Source organism: Salminus brasiliensis, chromosome 19 (assembly GCF_030463535.1).
Source record: "Salminus brasiliensis chromosome 19, fSalBra1.hap2, whole genome shotgun sequence".
In the NCBI taxonomy this organism is placed as follows: Eukaryota; Metazoa; Chordata; class Actinopteri; order Characiformes; family Bryconidae; genus Salminus; species Salminus brasiliensis.
This window is the reverse complement of record NC_132896.1, coordinates 13,883,332-13,904,775: the sequence shown is the minus strand read 5'-3', so window position 1 is coordinate 13,904,775 and position 21,444 is coordinate 13,883,332. Positions and strand designations below refer to the sequence as shown.

General features: G+C 41.6%; 1 protein-coding gene across 5 annotated transcripts in view; it reads right to left on the bottom strand.

The window, feature by feature from the left end:
* Nucleotides 1-21,444, bottom strand: part of tenm2a (teneurin transmembrane protein 2a) — a 667,726-nt gene that overhangs the window by 481,806 nt on the left and 164,476 nt on the right. For all 5 annotated transcript variants that reach the window (XM_072664035.1, XM_072664037.1, XM_072664038.1 and 2 more), the window contains exon 3: nucleotides 10,380-10,532. The gene's annotated coding sequence lies outside the window, so the exon portion shown is untranslated. The remainder of the gene's footprint in view (nucleotides 1-10,379; nucleotides 10,533-21,444) is intronic.

Below are 21,444 nucleotides of genomic sequence, written 5' to 3'. Positions count from 1 at the left end.
TGCCGGGATATGTTCTCGGTGGGAACTCTGCTCAGGCTGGGTTTTGATTGATTATTTCTATTGTAAGAGGTGAGATGCGCTGTTCGAGAAGCCTGAGAGACAGAGATATATTGGTATGGAATATCAGCAAGGAGCTGGGTGGATCACAAGACCAGGTGTGTGAGGAGTATAAACACACACTGACACACCGCACATGGTGTGTCCAAACTCAGTTTTAGGTTGGATCACAGCAGTGTTCTGTGGCAGCAGAGGCACAGCAAGAGCGTACAGTCGTTAGCATGCTAAAGAGAGTGATAAAAAGCCCATATCAAAGACCATTTAAGAACAAAGAGGTGCTTTGAATAGGCCAGTCCATCATTCAGGCTTTTTTTTTTTTTTTTTTTTTCCCTACCTGATGTGAGCAGCAAGCAGTCAGACTGAAACCTCATGAGGCCTCTCCCTCTCTCCTTCTTTTTCGCTCTCAATGAAACTTTGTTTCATCTCTGTTTTGCTGCACTATGCCATCCTACAAAAGGACGCTAGTGAGTTGGACTGGCTGTGTTAGCTCTCATCTTTTGTTTATCTTTTGTGTGTTTGTGTATTTTAATTACATTTAACCTACAAGTATCTTTGTGTTTGTTCTTGGACTTGTTCAGGGCAAACATGCATGCCCTGATTTTGTACAGGCAAAAAAGGACAAACAAGAATTTATGGACCAAACTTAATGAGGCTTACTGTTTAACAAAATGTTAAATCATTCAGTAAAGGTTGCTGTGCACACGTAATAGTGTATATTGGTGGCAAATTGTGATCTTTAGAGCTAGATGTCAAAACTAAGGAAAAAACACATATATATTTTTGTATCCTATGGGACTGAAGTAATGTTAGCACTAAGCACAATTGAATATTATGGTATTATATTAATTGAGTATTATGGTCTCCTTATTGACTTGTGTTTAGTAGTGTCTAAGCTTAGAGGTATCTTAGATTTTTTAGTCTATTCAAACTAGTTTACTCTTAAGTAAATAGCGAAGCACTTTTGTAAGTCGCTCTGGATAAGAGCATGTGCTAAATGCCGTGTACATGTAAATTTAAATGATTGTAGAATGGATGTAGAATAAACAAAGTAATTTGCAGTTGTGAGCAGTGGTGGCTCAGCGGTTAGGGCTCCGTCCTCGGCAAGCTGCCGCTGTTGGGCCCTTGAACAAGGCCTTTTACCCTCTCTGCCCCCCGGGCACTGCAGCAATGGCTGTCCACCGCTCCGGGCATGTGTGCTCACAGTCACGGTGTATGTGTGTGTCCACTGAATAGATGGGTTTAAAGGCAGAAACCAAATTCTATCTATGTCTGACAAAAGTGGTGAATACGGTTGTCTTGTCTTGTCTGTAACAGATAAATTAACATATTGTTTTTGCCACCTGTCTTTCTATAAAGATCCCTGGCAAAGAGCTGCCACCACTGTTTTCCATTTCTAATAATAGACTTTAACCTCATAAGATGGTTTCAGTCAGTGAATTATTTAGGGCTTTTAAGATGTGATTGTTTGCTTCCTTTGTCACTTTCTAGTACCACGTGGTATCCTGTCACTCCATTTGGATGTTTTATATATGTCCATTATATGACAAATAAGGCATAGAGGTTGGGAGTTAACCCTTCAATTTCTAATCAAAACTGTACAATGAAAATGTGAGAATTGAACAATGAGTATTATTGCCATGTATGTTTCAGAGTTTATGTACAGCATGGGCAGGGATTCTATTTAATAAAAATCAACACAAATGTACAGATACATATTTTTTTAGTAGCCTGAAATCATTAGGGCTTTCCTGAAGGCCTAGGAGCTAGCATTATATATTTAGATATATATAATGCCTGTTAATATATCAATCATAACATGTGTCATAGCATGGTTTGTCAAGGTTTTCTGAATCTTTACATGTAACAGAATTGAGAGAAAACAAGCAATTTATGCAAAATTCTTTTTTTGTTTAACAAAAATCGAATTCATGCATGCATGCCTGCGCTGCCCCTCACCCACACACAGCACATGTCACTTGACTGTCTGACCTTCTGCCCCTGACTTCCTAATTGTTTCTCAAACCTGATTCTGGTGTTCATTCTTCCTCACTGTCACTCTCATCAGGCTCAGGCTCAAGCTCAGATGCAATGATCCTAACAGGCCTGATCACATTTATCCATCCATAAAATGTATCGTCATAATTGTACATCCCATTACGCAACATAGTGGTATTAATCCTGATCACAGGGACCCCATCTATAGTTCATCACACATGATTCACATGATTAACTGGGTATTTGCTGTAGCTGCTTGATAGCACATATATTATTTGAACCAGGTGTGTTGGGGCAGGGAAACACTTAAAACATGCAGGGCAGGGGCCCCCAGGAACACATATGAGAAACTGCACAATGTTGCCCTGTGCCAACAAATAAAAAAAAGCTGCAATATTATGTAAAGGAAACCAAAATATGTCCTAGCCAACTATGTTTCTTTACATATTCATGCATATATACAATTGTTTTTATTTATAAATATTTCATTTAAAATTTAAAATTTAAAATTTAATTAAAAAATATATATATTTTTATTTCTTTTTTGATTGCTGGCAGTGCATCCCATGTGACTGTGGAGTGCTCCACCCCAAGATGCAATGTTAAACCCACTTCTACACATAATTTTATTGTACAAAGACATGTCTGTGACATTATATTACATAATAATAATAATAATAATAATAATGTAAAAATATAAAAATATAGGGACAGTGTCATATTTAAAAAAACAAAAGTGGCTTGTTGCCTGATGGCAGCACCATACCATAGAAGGTTAAACATAATTTACATAGCTAATGCAATACATATTTGTTTTTTTCAAATAGTTATTTACATCATTTGATTGTCAACTGCCATTTCATGATGGACCAATGGACCAGGAGCAATTCCTTTTCTTATTAATAAATCTTACATTCATGTAGAGAAGGTCCTGTTACAGCAGCAAAGAAATGACATATATGTATGACCTCATGCCTTGGCATTGTTCAGAAATGTGTGCATGTGTGTGCACTTAATACTAACTGCCTTACTGTGGCTTCTACAAACCCTAGAGCCTGCTTTCCGTAGCTCTGTGTGACTGTGTGCCCCTCCCTGGCTGCAGCGTGTGTTTGGGTGTGATTATTAGAGCGAGATCACAGCCTTGAGCTCAGAGAGATGGAGAATGTGGCATGCGCTGAATGAGCAAGCCACTCGCTGCTTGCCTCGCTATGGGCACAGAATGGTAATGTTTTATAGCCATTCATTAAAGCATTTCTCCAAGGTCACAACAGAGGCTCAGAGACCAGCGAGGCTAACACAGAGTGCCATCTCTCCTGGTGCTGAAACAGAAGGTGTCAGAAAACAGAGCACTTCGCTCCACCAGGAGGACATTAAGACAACAGGAGCATCCCTCTAACTCCATTCAATACAGCAAAGTCCACTTAGAAAACCCAGGTGGAGGTGTTCGGGTGTGTTATTTATGTGTTTGTGTTGGTCTGTATGTGACTGAATGTCTGTGCTGATAAAACTCTTAGATAATCCGAGAAAATTATTTAAGTAATTATGAGCTATCTGAAGTATTTATCTATGCAGGAAATGTGTTTCAGTTTATTCTAAACACTTTATAATAGACACATATACATGTTTTTATTGTCAAGTTAATATCAACACATAAGCTGTAACATTAAAGTCAATAAATAAATGACAATGAGTCAATAATACTGATTATCTCATTACAGTGGCACCTGTCAAGGGGTGGGATATACATATAGCAAATATAACAGTCAGCTGTTGATGTGTTGGAAGCAAAAAATGTCCAAGTGTGATGTTTGGGCAACTTTCACTAGAGCCCAACAGGTATAGTGGGGAGTTCCAGGTATGCAGTGGTCATTATTTACCAAAAATGGCCCAAGGAAGGACCAGTGAACTAGCAACACTGTTGAGGGCTCCCAAGGCTCTTCCATGGAGGGCCTATTTCACAAATTGCAGGACTTAAATGATCTGCTGCTAATGTCCTGGTTCAGGACATATTTAGCGTTCTTATGGAGTCCATGCCTCGACGGGTCAGAGCTGTTATGGTGGCTTGAGGGGACCTTAACAATGTTAGGCAGTTAGATTTAAGGTGTTACAGATAATCAGTGTATATAAAAACTAAACATAAAAAATTACTTGTTTGGAATTATGTGTTTTCAGTCTTTTTTACATATATCCATCAATTTAGTCCACAGCAGTTTAGCAGTTTAGTCATGGCTTATGCACATTGACATTATGAGTAGTTCAGTCTCAAATGAGCCACAATAACAACAATAACAAAAGACAATCAGCATAGACAGTCAGAACAGAGGTACTGTACAGTAGCTAAAATAGCCTGTTTAATGCCAAAGCAGGGGTGCCCAATCCTAGAGATCTACCACACTGGAGAGGTCAATTTCAACAAACTTTGTTCTAATATCCGGATGCTCCATAAAGCTTTCATTACCTGGATCAAGTGCATTCGTTTAGGGTTGGAGCTAGATCTCTAGGACCAGGGTTGGCAACCACTCATCTAAATGATAAACAGAAGTTTGAAATTTGTTCAAATATGTTCAAATAAATTGTGGCTGTTTTTGAACAACAGACCTGACATGCATCAAAAGAAGACCTTAAGAATCATTACAGCATTCAAGAACAATACTTTCTGAAATGTTTTGCTACTGACAAACACAGTAGTAGTCCAGGAAGTACAATGGCACACACATTATTTCATACACCCTATGATTTATAAAAAGGAACCATGATGCATGACCATACTGTGACACTTAATGACCTCTTATGTTGTCTGTGGATTGAGGCCTGCTGTCATCTAATCTCATTAGATTAATACTCTGCTCATAATCAGATGCTAATTCTGTCCCATCATCCATGTAAAGTCATTTGCTTTAAAAGGTTCCCTATTAATGTGTCCAATGTAATATTCAGCCTCTTAAGACCAGAGAGAAGTTAATTATAAAGAAAAATGAGGCTTTTCCTGTCAATGGCCCAGATGAAAGCAAAAAAAGAGAAAAAGGCATTGAGCAAGACGGAGGAAATACATACAACCTGCATACAGTTGCTTCAGAAATGTACTTGTTAAAATCTTTCTCACATGCAAAAATGTAAAGTTCAGTTCCCTGTAAAGGTGGTATCATCCATGCTGAGATTCAACAACCATGCACTATTTCACTTACTGTGCCAGGATTTGACAATCAGCTTTAAAAAAATGAAACTGAAGAGGGAGAAAAAATCGAAAATAGAAGAACTTTCATCATCTCACTATGGGGTTGTTTACGAGGGTTTGGTGGCAAATTAGAATGTGTCATTTGAACGAGGTATTAATTACTTGGTCTTGTAAATTAATCTGTCACCGGGTAGACAGTTTTATAACTATCTGGAGTAGGTTGAGGGAGAAATACGTTTTTTAGGCATTTTCAATCATACTGGAAAGCTCTGGAAAACCCTACTTCGACAACATAAAAAACAGGAAACTCTCTCTCTCTGTAAATGAAAAGGCAAATAAAACAAGACAAAAAAGAAGATGCCAGTTTTCCCTGCCTTTGAGTTGGCTAGAGAATATAATGGGATCTGACAGAAGTTCATCAATTTGCCACAGGAAACCAGAAAACCATCCTGACCAACCAACCCGTTCTGTCCAGCCAGACAGACCTCTGCCCCACCTCTCACACACTCTGCATGGGTAAACTGATCTGCTTCACTCTGCCCTAGAAACAGCTGTGTTGGGTAGACACTAAGACCTCTTAGTGTGTGTGTGTGTGTGTGTGTGTGTGTGTAAGTGTCTGTGTATGTGTATGTGTGTACATTTTCTTGCCCTGACCAGAGAAAACCTTATGTTGCAAAGTGCTTTTACACAAAATCCTTAACTTGCTTAACTAATGGCAGTTTTCCCTGCCTTAAATATAATATTGTATATATATATACACAGTTGTATATATATATATATATATACACAGTTGTATATATATATATATATATATATATATATATATATATATATATATATATATAGTATATTACAACTGTATACAGTATATCAGAAATATATAAGCAAGTGTATGTGTGTGCTTGTGTCACACTGAGTATCTCATACACTTAACTGTTTAAACAAGAGACTTTATTTTCAATCTATACTCACAACAGGAAATGACTGTGCGACCGACTGTTTAATTTTCCAGTAATTTTCCCTGTAATATCAGCATGAGAACCTGAAACTAGAGAATCTGCTGATTCCACACAGTTGACCATAGCTGGCTATCAGGGGAGATATTCAGATACAGTAAAAAGAATCACTCCATGAGACCAGGAGAGCCATGCGATCGGCCATGTGATGCAGGCCCCCCTGCTGACTCCTCCGCAGTTAGACCTCACTGTTCTTTTGTCCTCTCTCAACATGCTTAATAGATGGAACCTTTGAGTATCAGTCTATGCGATACAAAAGGATAATAAGAGCCACAACACAGAACACAATGGCATAAAAGAGGCTAAGAGTTCCCAAGAGATAGTAATAGTATTACCCTTTCTCCTGGAGAAGGAGTGAGGCTTTTTTCACTTTCAAGGACCAAGACCATTAGACTCCCCTCATTTCCGCAGCACTAACAGCACCCCTGAGCTGCTCGGGGAGGACTGAGAAGCTGAGGATGCCATTTAATGCATGACATGAGAAATATATCTGTGGCCGCACATGTATCCATAATAAGCAAGGCTGGGCTGGACCAGCAACGTCATTAGCGGTCAGAGATATGAGCTCAGGGGTCACAGTGCCGTGTGATGAGGCCAAGCTCTAATAGTCACAGAACAGCACTGCTGTATTTACAGTGTATATCCTGACTATTAGAGCCATGCCTTCTGTTGGATTCTTACATGTCAAACCCCACCTTTATGCATTTTTACTAGCCTCCCTAAGTAATTCTAATAGTATGGTAGCGCTAAACGAATGTCAGTTCCATGCATATTCCATAATGTCATTGTTCTTTAAAAGAGAGGCATTTTGTTAAGACCCTTAATTTTTAATATTGCTTATTATTACTACTACAGCAATGAAGCTATGAAGGATCTGGTATGTAGTGTGAGACTAATAAATGTGCTATGCAGTTATAAGACTGTCTGTATGAGTCCAAATACAGTCCCTCACAGTGTATTCATATGGCAAGTGAATCTTCAAACTTTTAAACAATAACATAGCTTGCAAAGGCACACAGAGGACAGAGCGGCCATGGCCTCCTCAGCCTTTGTGCACAGCTGGAAGGAGTAAGGTGTGGATCAGCATGCTGACCTTTATGGCTCTCTGCTATCTCTCCATCCTGCTGGAGCCGGCCTGCGCCGTAGTGCTTTAGAAGCTTTGCCCACGTACCTATCCCCAGACGGAAATAATCAGCTCACCTCCTCGTCCTCCAAAAACACTCCACAGCCCAGTGGAGCTGCGGCGGGACCGCTGGCCCTTCACACTCCGCTGGGGAGCGGTGGCCAAGAGGATATTTAGAGCAAAAAAATATATGGACCTGAGTGGGGGGTAAGGAAAGAAGAAGCGAAAGCACGGGTGGATGAGCTGGATTAGAGGCGGGGGTGAGCAAGCGAGCAGGAGGGAGGAGATCAAAGATGGCCGCCTTGCCGAAGGGCAGCGGTGTGAAGGCTGAGAGAAAAGAAAAACGGAGCGAAGAGAGATCAGATGAAAGGATGCTGGTGGGGACCCATGGTGCTTCAATATGGATCGGTCGTCCTCGCCACGGATGAGGTGCAGAGCCGTTCAGATTGGCATTCAGTCTGCGTCTTCGCCGAAAATTCCACCGTCCACCGTCCTGAGAAAGATTCATCGGGGGAAGAACAGTTGGCCAGTTGTTGGAGGTTGTTGGCTGGTTGTTCGGGCGTTGTCAGGTGGTTGTCGGGAGGTTAGGCCGTCCCCGAGGTTACCTCCCAGACGGCTTTTAATTTCTACAATGATTTGCATATATTCAATCAGGTCGAGTAATTGGAAAAGGAGCAGACAGTGCAAAGATGCTGCTGATTTTGCCACCGTTTAAAAGAAGATGAGGGTACAGCTGCTCAGACGAACTGATGACACAGATAATTCTGACACTGACTGATGTGTCTAATCACCAAAAGTATCTCCACAATCAATTGTCCTTCCCTCACAGCATCTCAAAAAGTGCTTTCTAGCACCCAGTGAAAGAAAGCCATGTTTTAGCACTACATAAATAGCCTGGGAAGAAGAAGATGTCCTTGACAATGTCAGCCACAGCAAAGAAAAAGGGCCACCTACAGTTTTCTGAGAACTCTGCTCTCAGTCTTTGGCCAAACACTTGCCTGTGTCTAAACTAACTGGCTTCCAGGACAGGAGGCTAGCCCCGGAAGCTATGTGTGAAGCAGCAACATTGCCCTTGCTTAAGATGAGGTGAGAACATGTGCCCTTAAATATTTAAGATCTTTTGTTTATAGAGAATAATAGAGAATACAATGGTAGAGTCATGAACCATTCAGAACATTGCACACAGTGCATGGGAAACAATGCAGCATGTTTTGTTTCTCTCCATATAAGTTTCCAGCAGCTGCCCTTTTTGAATAGGAACCAGTTCCTTCCGTATATGACAGTACAGAAACTCATGCTTGCCATCCCTCTATAATTGCATTGTCAAGCAGTTGCTGGCAGCTAGCACTTTTGTGTGCAGGCTGAGGTATTTGTCAGGTAACTAACGAACAATCTGAACTATGGACATGAAGTTGTGAAACTGTGCCCCCTCAAGGAAATTGGGTACATGGTGTCACTGGTGTGAAGGCCATCCCTTAGGTTAATAAGAATCCCTCCGTGATCTCTCTGCTTGACAAATGGCAAAAAGGGATCTGCCAGCACTCCATGCAGAGCCGTCCTCACAGCTATGTCTTAACCTCTGCCTTTTTGGCTTCGGATACACCTGGCTGAACTGGGCTGGCTGAACCTTGAGCTTCAGTCTTGAGCTTTGCCTCTCAGGTGTCTCCATCATGAAATATGAATCATGTACATTAATACTCGGCTCAAATGGCAATTGATTTTCACAGTGAGTGCTGATGGAATGATGGGACCCCTTGGACAACCAGAAGAAAGAGGGTCACAATTTAAAGCAGAGAAGAAGGGAATCATTGATAAAAAAAAGCCTGTTATTATGAATATCCTAGCAAATGTAGACTCCAGACTCGCAACTGCGTAATTGGTGGTTAGGTTCTGCAGTGGCAGAAGCCTGAAAACACCAGTGATAATTTCTTAATGGAGGCTTATTAACGTGGGGCTTTCTGGCAGGCAGTTTGGTTGGCTGGAGTCCCTGAAAGATCCTTAAACCCTTTTGAATACTAAAGACTTCAGTGCTATAAAGCACCACTTCCAATAGGTAGGGGCAGCACTCTTACTGCATTCACTCTTAATATGAATAAATGGGAAAAGATGAAGATGGGTTTCTGATTGCCAAGTTAGCCCAACACACACACAGAGATTTGCTCTAGCAGAGCTGTGTATCAGCTTATGTTTGTGGTCAAAAGACTTGATATAATCACTCATATAGGCGCAATGGCGGTGCATGGCTTGTGTGAGAGCTTAGACGAACTCTAGCGGGAGCCAAACAGCAAATAAAGGATCTTTGTCAGAAACAAAAGCAAACGACTGGATCATCCTCTAGTGCTTTTTTTTCCCGAGGATAATAATAAGGGCCTCTGTCCACCAGTGTGTGTTCCCATGGCGATGGAGCATGAGAGAAGGGAGGGCTGAAGGCCCTGTCTTTTGACAGTTCCATCCACAGCTGCCAATCACATACATACACACAAACACACACAGTCATTGCTGCAGCGTAGACACTGCCTGGCAGGGGCACTTGATTCTTGGTCAGTGCGCCGGACTCCATAAAATTACACTTCAGGATGGAATCTTGACATCTCCTCCATGTTATCTTCGCCTGCTCAAACTGTTGACTCACAAGGGGGGCAAAAGCAGTGCCAGAAATGAAGTTGTGTGGACATAAAGTTGGAATTTGTTTTCTTTCCACTGCCAGTAGTGGGGACAAAATGACAAATATGCGGTGATATGTTTATGTGAACCCCGCTGGCAAAAGCATCTGCCTCTTTGCTAGCATGAAATTACCCAGGTGGAGAAGAAACTTTTTTGATCAGACCTGATACCACAACTTTTGTTCACCCAAAGCTGACATGTTCACACACATATCTGAACAAAAAGCCATTCCACATACACCAGTATAGACCATACACAGCATACACAGTATTAGCCCAATTCTGCAGTGGTGTGCAAGTGTCTAAGAAACCTTTGCCCCATGCCACTGATGAGGGAGGATTTGGCCTACCTGCTGTGCTGCAACTCCACGATCTCTGGAGGCTCTAGCGTGGGTTATCACAGCTGCTGCAGCACATCTGGCAAAAGGTCAGGGGTCTTCTCCCAGCAATCCTCTCTCTTGCCTCAGAACATCCTGATCGGGCCAACCCAAATGCTGCCAATGCTGAAACCAGAGCGAAGCCATGACGAGAGAAAGAGAGAGAGAGACAGAAGCCATCATCATCATCATTCATTTCAAGGTGCCATTGCCCACCACGTTAACTGTCTTGCGGTTTGGATTTCCCTTTGAAGTATCCCTTTACCCCCCCTCCCTGCCTCCAGCCTGTGCGGCTGCAGTTTCAGCCCTGACTTACTGGAAGGGGTGAACATGAGCTAGCAGAGCTGCCAAGCTCCTACACATTTACAGAGCTGATAGATCAGATGATCAAGTGCAGCAAAATGCCAGAGGGGTGTTTTAATGCCCTCATTCACACTCACACTTTCCCTTTTTGCATCATTGAACAGTAAAATAGTCTGTTATGTTCAAGCTTCTATAAACCCTAGCTTACCTAATGTGTTGCTCGCTGAAGAACACTGAAGTCGTGTTTAATCTGTATTCAACATCACGCCCACTAAGGAACTCTGTATCTAAGATGGATTTCTGAATGGCAGATATGAATGGAATTTTCTAAAATCTGCCCCCCTACTGAACCCCTTATTAGATCCTTGGAATTACCAGATTGTTAATGAGTTGGAATACACAGGCCTGACACTGTCACCATAATATCCCAAACAAATCAGCAAGCTTTGTCAAATAAGGTTAGTTAACCCCTTAAAAAGCCTGTGGACTGCAGACAGGCTGAAAGTGTTATTACAAACTTCTATTACCAAAGAATAGCCCCACCAGGTTCTAAAGAAGTACATGTAGTTACTGAATAATATGCCTTAGTATCTAAAAGCCTTGTTGCATTAAGGGGTTAAGCTTTTTTTTATTAAATAGATTACATTTTAGGTGCTTGTGCTGTCATATTTTTGTATTAAAATGTACCAGCTGACTTACTTTTGTGTGTCATCATTTCACTACACAGAAGTGTTAGTCTGCTGGGAGTAGCAATCTCCATATTTCTACTTGTTAACAACCTCATGATTACTATTATATGCACTATGGGCTTATTTGTTTTGTTATAGAAACAATAAAAGGGACCCTACACATGAGGTACATTTTAGAATCACTTGTCACATTAAGCCAATGTTGTTATTTTATATTCAATTAGGATAAAATAGTTATTATACAATGGTTAGTTCCAATCCCACAATGTGATTGGCTGAGAGACCTCTAGGAGGTCCAATATTGCATGATAATGGCTCTCTGACCAAGCTCTACAATACACAGATAATAGAATCTATTGGCTTTAAAATTTTAATTTTAAGATGAAGCTATTAATGACCAGCCTGATACTTGCAATGAAGGCTAAAGCTAAAAAAAAGCTAAATGCTTTCACACAGTATCCCAAACTGCACAAATGTACACTAAACACACTGACACCGTGGGTTTAAAACAGAGCAATGCTCATGGGTAGTGTTGCTAGGTAGGTAAGTAGGGTACGTTGTGTTGTTTGAGACATGGAATTAGATCAGCCAATCAGAGGGAGCATGATCTACTGCACCATTTCAGATAGAACAGATACTTAAGAAGCATGTGAATACAAAACAAAGTTCAGCTTCACACAAAAGTAAGTTCTTAGTATTTAACAGCTTGGGTAGTCATGGGATCAATATAACCTGTAAAATCGTTGTTTTGTATTGTGTGTTATGTTTTGGCCGTTGTTTGTAACCCTGATTATTGGGAATTATGAACTGTTCCTTGACTGAAGAGCACAGTGTGATGGTGTAGTTTTAGCAGTGAGGTGACTGATAGAATGGGACTATTTTGTCTCGTGGAATGTTAATAAACAAACGAATGCTGTTTTTTGTCCTCTTTATCATACAATCTAACCATAAACTCCCATAATGATATAGTCAAGTGGGTTTTATTGTCATTTCAACTACATACAGAGTACACAGTGAAACGAAACAACGTTCCTCCAGGACCATGGTGCAACATAGACAGTGCACACAAAACACAAGTGCAACACAATAAGTGCAGGAGGGAGAACAGTCTGTGTGAAGGGTGGGTGGAGTCATCCACAATGCTGGTTGCTTTGCAGATGCAGCGGGCAGTGTAAATGTCCATGACGGAGGGGAGAGAGACTCCGATGATCCTCTCAGCTGTCCTCACAATGCGTTGGAGGGTCTTGCGGTCAGAGGCTGTGCAGGTTCCAAACCAGGCAGTGATGCAGCTGCTTAGGATGCTCTCTATGGACCTTCTATAGAAGAGGGTGAGGATGGGTGGAGGGAGACGGGCCTTTCTCAGCTTCCAGAGGAAGTAGAGACGCTGCTGGGCTTTCTTGGCTGTAGAGCTGGTGTTCAGGGACCAGGTGAGGTTCTCCGCTAGGTGGACACCAAGGAACCATTTCCTTGGTCTTCTCTACATTCCAGTGAAGGTTGTTGACTGTACACCAGTCTGTCAGCTGCTGCACCTCCTCTCTGTATGCTGACTCATCGCCTTTGCTGATGAGACCCAGCACAGTTGTATCATTGGCGAAATTTATGATGCTGTTAGAACTGTGTTTCGCAACACAGTCATGAGTCAGCAGGGTGAACAACAGAGGACTCAGTACACTGCCTTGGGGTGCCCCAGTGTTCATTGTGATGGTGCTGGAGCTGCTGTCCCCAAACCGGACTAACTGGGGCCTCCCTGTCAGGAAGTCCAGGATCCAGTTGCAGAGGGGGGTGTTGAGGCCCAGCAAGCTTAACTTCCTGGTGAGATTCTGTGGGATGATGATGTTGAATGCTGAACTGAAGTCTATGAACATCATTCTGACGTAGGTGTCCTTCTTCTCCAGGTGGGTAAGGGAGAGATGAAGGGTGGTGGTGATGGCATCGTCCGTGGAGCGGTTGGGACGATATGCAAATTGCAGGGGGTTCAGTGAAGAGGGGAGTTGGGTCTTGATGTTCCTCATGACTAGCCTCTCGAAGCACTTCATGAGAGCAACGGGATGGTAGTTATTGAGGCAGGATACCATGGACTTCTTCGGCACAGGGACGATGGTGGTGGTCTTGAGGTACGTTGGGACAGTGGAGCTGCGCAGGGAGACGTTGAAGATGTCCGTGAGAACATCTGTCAACTGGTCTGCACACTCTCTGAGCACTCTGCCGGGGATGTTGTCTGGTCCTGCAGCTTTCCGTGGGTTGACTCTGCGCAGAGTTTTCCTCACATCCACTGCAGTCAGGCACAACACCTGCTCGTCTGGCTTGGCGTGATCTTGCTCACCAACGTGTTGTTCTGTGCCTTAAACTGTGCATAGAAGTCGTTCATAGAAGTTGTTTTTCCTGCAGTTTCCAGGACTACCACATTGGAATCATTTTAAAAACATCATTTTATAGATCTTGAATAAAAAGTTTGTTTCCAAACTTTTGAATTATTATGTGTATTCCTATGCACTATTTCCACTCTTGCCCAAAATGTCTGTCATATGCACGCTACAAATGTTCACTTTTGTTATATCATGTTCTTTACATATTAAAATAAATGTGATGACAACATTGGGAAATCATAGACTGAACGGCAGAAATGGCTGCTTTTTGCCTCGCATTAAAGGATTAATTATTATGAGTTCTAGTAAAAAGGATTATGCAGTGGCACATGTCCAAGCAGGAATATCTCTGTGCTCTCTGACTATGCAAATTCACAAAAATGGGACTTCAGTAACAATTCGGTTCAGACCATGCAAAATTACCAAGGTCAGGAGATGCAAAAGCAGGGGTCAAACGATATTACTGTAAATTTGCATCTTAATATTGCTGTGATGTGACCTGGCATAGTCTAAAGGTGGGATCACCAAGCCAATACATCCCCCTACTCCCCTTCATCTTCTTCTTCTTCATCTCCAAATGTTTCCTGCTTGTTTCTGCCAACTGTGAAGAGAGGATCAAATCGACCCAAAGATCCAGGAGGTTGTTAGTGCTGCTCCCTGTTGTCACTGCATGCACCACAAAGGACCACTATGGTGGTGCTGCTGGCGGAAAAAAAGCAGTGGGGGTGTGTTTTGGTCACACTATTTGACTTTAGCATCTGACTGTGAATGTTTGTGACAGCCTAGAGGCAGTAGAAAATGAACCCCTTTGAGACCCTTGACTGCTAACAGAGATATTAATGGTTATTGCGTCTATGGCTGCCATTAGAATAGGTGCTGTGAGAATTAGCATAAACATCTACACCTGGCCCTGACAATCTGAGCATCCCTGACCAGCACTTGACCTTGGACTTCAGACTGCCTTAGCAAACAGGTCGCTATAATTACTCTGTCATCGGAGAGGGAAACAAGAAGGTGTAGGCACATTGCAGGAGTGTGTGTGTGTGTGTCTGTGTGTTTGTTTTTGTATTTGTTTCAGAGATGGTATCTCTGCCTGTACGCATTCAACCTTGTCCAGATACGGGCCCCCAAGTGGCGCACTTAGCGATGCAGTGGTTAAAATCCCAGCTGTGTCATGTGTCATCCATTGGCAGTTGCCAGTGTTCTCATTAGGAGGCAAGATATAGCCCTGTCATGAAGTGACATATCAGCCAGTTGGGAATCTACACCGATGAGCACTTAAGACTTTTCCTTCAAGGGACAGCTCAAGGGAGTCAACAACGCTATGTGTATTAAAACCAAAAAATAAAACACAGCGGTAGGATTATGCTAAAAAGTTTTCAAACTCCATCCAGGCAAGTGCTAGCAGGCCAGGGGTGTCTCTGTGCTGTCACGGTGAGTGTGCAAACCAGGGAGCCAAACTCCCTGCGTAAAAAGAAGGCCGCTGTCAGGTAACGCATTCAGCGAGACAGAAAGGAAAAAGAATGGAGCTTAGGGGAGGACAGAAGTGGACATGCAGGTGATGTCTATGCTCTTTGGACTTACAAATAGGATGACTTTTGCGTAATGCCGTCTATCTGAACAACAGGTGTTCCCCTTCTGCCACTAGGCTCTCAAAACGTTAAGCCAAAACGAGCAAAGCCATAAAAGAACCAAACCACTTTTGCTTTCCACCTACCAAAAATGATCCAAAGAAGGACAATAGATGATGCCATCCATGGCTTCACTTTGCAACTTACTTAAGACTTAATGGATCTGCTTCTAACATCCTGGAGCCAGATACCAGTTCAGTTCAGACCTCAGTAGATTAGAACTCTTTGCGCATCATGAGGGAGAGATACACAATATTAGGCAGGTGGTTTTAATGTCATGGCTGACCTGTGTATAACTTCAGATCCACGCTTGAGAAGAACAAGTCAATGCAGATTTGCTCTAAAGCCTCTGAAGTCCTCTAAAATACCTGAAGATTTTCAGGAATGTTGTGATAGACAATGAACTGAACCATCAGTGACGCCAAGTCTGGAACAGAAAAGAATGATCTTCAATTAGAAAACATGACAAATATTAAAGGATTAAAAAGCCGGTTTGTGGTTTAAATAGATTTGGGGTGTAATCTAATCAGGTCCACTCATTACATTTGCTTTTCTCAGACAAATGTCCCTCAAATTAGCAGTGCAAACAGACACTTGAATTAGTGTCAACAGACCCCAGCTTTTGTTGTGGGTTAACATTCATGCTCACTCCTCTCAAAATATTGTCTACCTAAGTGGGAGAGCAAGGACATTTTGTTCTTTCTAAAAATTGACTGTGTTCTATCTCATTTACATGGATTTCAGTTTTGGATTTGGTGAATCTGGTTAGGGTCATTCTTCAATGAACAAGGCTAGGCGGCGTGGCAAACACTGCCAGATTCATGCATAGTACAGCTATGCTTTTCCACACATGCTCACACACACTTCCACAAACACACACATACCACATTTTTTTCATACATACAGATTTGTCGACACACAAACTCACACACTCACAGCGTCTGAGCAGCATTCATGTGGATGGATTAAGAGTGAGTGCAACAGCATTTAAAGTTTACAAGTTGCTCCTTCTGGTCTCTGATTAAACGGTTCAGCTCGAATTAACACTGTAGTCTGAGAAGAGATTGCAACCCACTAGAACTCTCTCTCCCAAACACACACACACACACAAACACAAACATACACATCTGAGAACAGCCTACACTTAAAACATGACTCATTTGATAAGAGAGTCTTTTGACTTCTGTAGTAATCTTCATATGAGCCTACTACAGGTGTTCACATGACTGTGCAGACTCAGGAGAGATTTACTTTCTGCTGACAAACCTAATCTTCACCTTTTTCATTTTCCCACCTGTCTTGTCTTCTCTTGTCCTGTTTCATATTCTTATCATTACACTTCTTTGTCTTTTTCTGTATTTTTCAACTGCCTACTTCCTCTACTTGGTTGTCAGTCAGGTCGGGGTGGGTGACATCCAGAGAAAGGGCAGCATTTGTCTTCCCTCCTGATGTTTTATTCTCATTAGTCAGCCAGCTTGACTGAACAGATGAATGATCTGAACTTAGTGTGAAACTGTACTCCATAGGAAACAGGTTCCTCTCATCCAAAAAATAGAACGCTCTGCACTCCCAAGAGTTCTGCCACTGTACGCTTAGCCTCTGTCACAAATATGGGAAAACTACACATCCCGACCAAGCTCTCTAGAGTTCTGAATGCGGCTGTGATCTGATGGGTTCTGTTCCGTTTTTCCCCTCAAGCTACATCTAGGCCTGCAGCTCCATGGGGAAGTGAGTACTGTCCATGGTGCTGAAACTGAAAGTTACCCATACAAGTTCAGCACGAAGAGGATGTTTTAAGCAGCTTCATACACACACACACACACACACACACACACACAAATAATGTCCTCTCAAAAAATAGTATGCATGCTATGTACAGTTTCTACTAACAACCAGAAATACTGGGTGTTATAGCAGCAGTTAAACAGGGTTACATCAGGAAAGTGTCAGGAGTGGAGGAACCCAATTATGAACTTTCAGTCTAGACTTTCAGAAAGAGATGCACTATAATTAGGACATCCAAAAGTTTGCGGAAGACAGAATTGAAGTCTAGCCATCCTCTTCCAGATTCCAGAACTCTTTATCTCATGAATTATCTATAGCAACTAAAACTCTTCCCAAACCATCAAAGTGGCACAAACCCCTTGGAGCCAGATTAGAATACATTGTCCTTCATTGAACCTCTAGTCTCTTTGTCAATCTGCTTTTTAGAACAAACACGTTTAGAAAAATAGCCGGCAGAGACACACATAAGGTATTCCAAAATCAAATTTGTGGTATCTTTTTCCCTGTGGTTATTTGTAAATGGCTACAGACTGATTGGGTGTAATGCAGATGCACCTTTAGTGAATTGTGGTATTTACAAGCCAGGAGCCTGGAGTTGTATATTTCTAAGTTTCTGTTTGGACAAGTTGTCTCGTTTTCCTTTTTTTAACATCCCTGGGCTTGTGTCAGTTTGGGAAGGAAACCGTCTCTACGTTTCGTTTCTGTTCTGTTTATTTTCAGACAGCCGCCTTAAGCTAGAATCTGGGAAAAGGTCTGACTTCTGATTGATGTGCCACCTCCACCCCCCAAAAACTCTAAATGCATCTCCACACTTCGGCTGGCTTTTACAGCCTGCTTTTCCTCTCCTCCAGTGTGCAGCTCGGCCAGTCCTGCCTCTCCCAGGGGCTCTCGTCAGCTTTTCACGCGGCTATAAAGAAGTGCTGAGGTGATTGTGCACGTTGCTTTGTCGGATTAAACAGCTTTCGCTCTTGTTCAGTCAGGCCTCATCATCTAAAAGCTGTAATCGATAGCACTGGGGCTGCCCACTTCATTAAACGTAAGCACACTTTGTTAATTGCACAATGTGGCAGTCTGCTCTGCCACCCTGCAACTGGTGCTTCTTGATCTGATCTACATCTCTCTTTCTCTCTCACTCACACACACACATATACACACACAGCAGCTCTCTGTAGAGTCTTTGTCTGAAGAATGTCAATCTAGAAACTCTGCAATGGGAAAAAAAATTTGAAAAGGGCAAATGGATTTCTTCAGAAAAAGCTCAAGCTGAAACAGATCAATACATGTGTCCATAGACCTATCAAAGAGGAAATGTGAAAGAGAAGTCAGCTTCTCTCTGACCATTATGGGCACCTGTGAATCCTCTCTCTGCCGTTCAGTGCCATTTGATGGAAGTGCTCTAAAATGGGTGTGAGGCACCCTTGTCCCACCATTATGACATACTTCCTGCCAGTCAATACCTGGGCATTTTTGCTTCTTTAATCCACCAGATAGCCACAGAAAGAAACGGCCAAGGAAGTGGGAAACTGTTATTTCTATTAAAAGACAATTGTTGTAATTCCAAGTGTTTTTGCAATGTCCGATAAAAACTCCTCTTGACAAATGGTGCTTCACTTTGTTTCATGAAAGAATGGAACTTCAGTCAGTTATATAAACCATGCTAGCAGAGGGAATCACTTTTATCACTGGAAAGAAATAACAAAAAAAAAAACTCCAAGAACTGTGAACAGCACAGGAGAAATATTCTTGTTCTAAAAGATTAATGAGCAGTAAGAGGTCACTACATTTCCAAACAACAGTTGAACAAAAGTTCAAACTCTGTCAAATCCATCTCCATCTTTATTAGTCCCCACTGCGGGACTAATAAAGGACTATCTTATCTTATCTTATCCATCACTGACCTCTTATATCACTCATGCTTTTAATGCTGATGCTGATAAAGTACCTTGAAAAAAGTCCCTATCCATCTAGTGACCACTAAGGGCACAACCCAAACTTATCAGCTCTAAGACTGATCTTATACTGTACAGGGGCATGTACACACTCATACCTTTGAGCTTTCCAGCTGTTGTGAGTGATAAATAAATCATGTATTCATTCTCCAGTCGAAACTTTGATTGCAGGACAGTTTTATTTACATTGCCTAATACATGACAAGAAAATATTCTAATATCTACTTGGTATTGATATTGATATAGACAAAACCCTGGTTATTTTTCATGTTAGCAACCTTGGAAACAATTCTGCACTCACTATTGAAATTAAACATAGCTCTATGTTTAGTTCAGACTGCATTTCTCCATTTCTGTAATATGGCACAGCTTTGGCCACCCTTTGCTTACAAGTTACTCCTATTTACTCCCAGTTTTCAGAGGCTCCATATTTTATACGACAATCATCAAGCCTGTTATTACTGTATATTTACTCCATATCCAATTATCTAATCACCCAATTATCTGAAAACACTGCAATGCATAACATCATGAAGCTACAAACCAGCCTGGTCTCCTGGGATTTTCAAGACACCAGTCTTTACGGTTTACTCAGAATGGTGTTAATAAAGAAACAGCAGCTTGGACAGAAACAGCTTGTTGATGAGACAGGTCAATGTTCAACATACAACTTAGGCCTCCCCCCAGCCACATCATCCTAACTATGGTGGGTGCCTCCCCAGTGTCCTCTATTTTCAAAACAAACAAATTATAATCTGTCTAAAAAATGCTCCATGCACGCATCTATCCAGGCCTTCTCCAGTTTATTGCATGATTGATAATTTGGCATGGCAGCCCCACACCTATGAAACTCATTCCCCTAGTTAATTTCCTGGCTAGCAATTCATTTCTTTGTCCCCTTGTTCATCTCATTTAGTGAAAAACATCCTGTTTTTAAAAATATATACTGTTGAGACTAGCTGTATTATCAACAATACAGCAACAAAAAATCAAGAAAAGTATCTGTCAGCATGAGGAAGGCACATTTACATAATAATGATTACCAATGCATGCAGGCATAACTTTATTATGTGGGCTGAACTAATTAACACCTGCAGCTAAATTTGGAACACTGGGTGTTCAATGGATGTGGGGACATTTTGTGAGGAGATTTGTCAGCATACACCTTTTTAACCTTTTTGCTAAAGTTGCACATTAAACTGCATACCAAAGAATGCTTCTGTTCACTCAGAATCTCTCAAGTATGTTACACATACAAGGAATTTTGGTGTGAGCAACACAAGTATGACATGTAACAAACAAACAGACTGTTAATGAGGATTACAATGAGCAAAAAATAGTTTTAAAAAAAGCATTAAAGTAATAAAGAGCTGTAAAATAATCTTAAAAATGTTTATGTACAGATATAATTATATAAACATTTACAGAAAATTAACATCTGTACAGCTGTGCAAATAATCCTAGTGCAAATTGTATGGATCTTATGTGTCAGTACTGTCCAGTTTGGTTCAGTGAGATTTAGAAGCTCAGTTCAGTTATAGATTAGGTTTATAGATTAGGGTGTGAGGTGTCCACTGTAGTTTAGAAGCGCTACAGCTCTTGGGGGAAAAAAAGCTGTTAGCGTGTCGTGTTGTGCTGGATCATCACTTAAGGGAGTGACAATCTGCACTGACAGAAAGATTACGCTCACTTTAAAACGGACTGGACTATTAAGGGTTAAGTGAAGATTTAAAGTAAAGAAAAGAAGTTTCAGATCCACTTTGAAAACACACTGAAGGACACTGTGTTCTGAAGGCAGTTGGAGGCATGTTGAGTTGAATTGCATATTGATCACAGGCTTGTGTTAATGCAAAGTACATTACAGCAAGTCTTCACCAGGAGAAATGCACAAATCATCACCCTTAGACTGATCTCTCTGTGGTAACTGGGAGAAATCTGAAGTTGGTGGGTAGACTCGTGAAGAAAGAGAATGTCACACCAAATAACCCTCCTGAAAACCATCCCCTCAAGCCCAAACCCATGGCAATTACTAGAGTATCAATCCTGTAATTATTGTGACTGTACCATGTGTACCATGATGTCAATTGCGCACATTTAATAATACTCTTTTTACTCTTGATTCCCTTCTGATTTGGACATTAAATATTCTTGCAAAGCAGGAAAAGCTGGAAAAAAAGAAAGAGGAGCTCCTGAACATGAACCCAGTCACCACGAATGTAAAGATCAGGCTTGGAGGACAGCTCGTATTCTTTTCGCACATGCCAGCAGGGCGGACGGGAGATGAGACAGACGCGAGGACTGTGCTAGACGCGCGC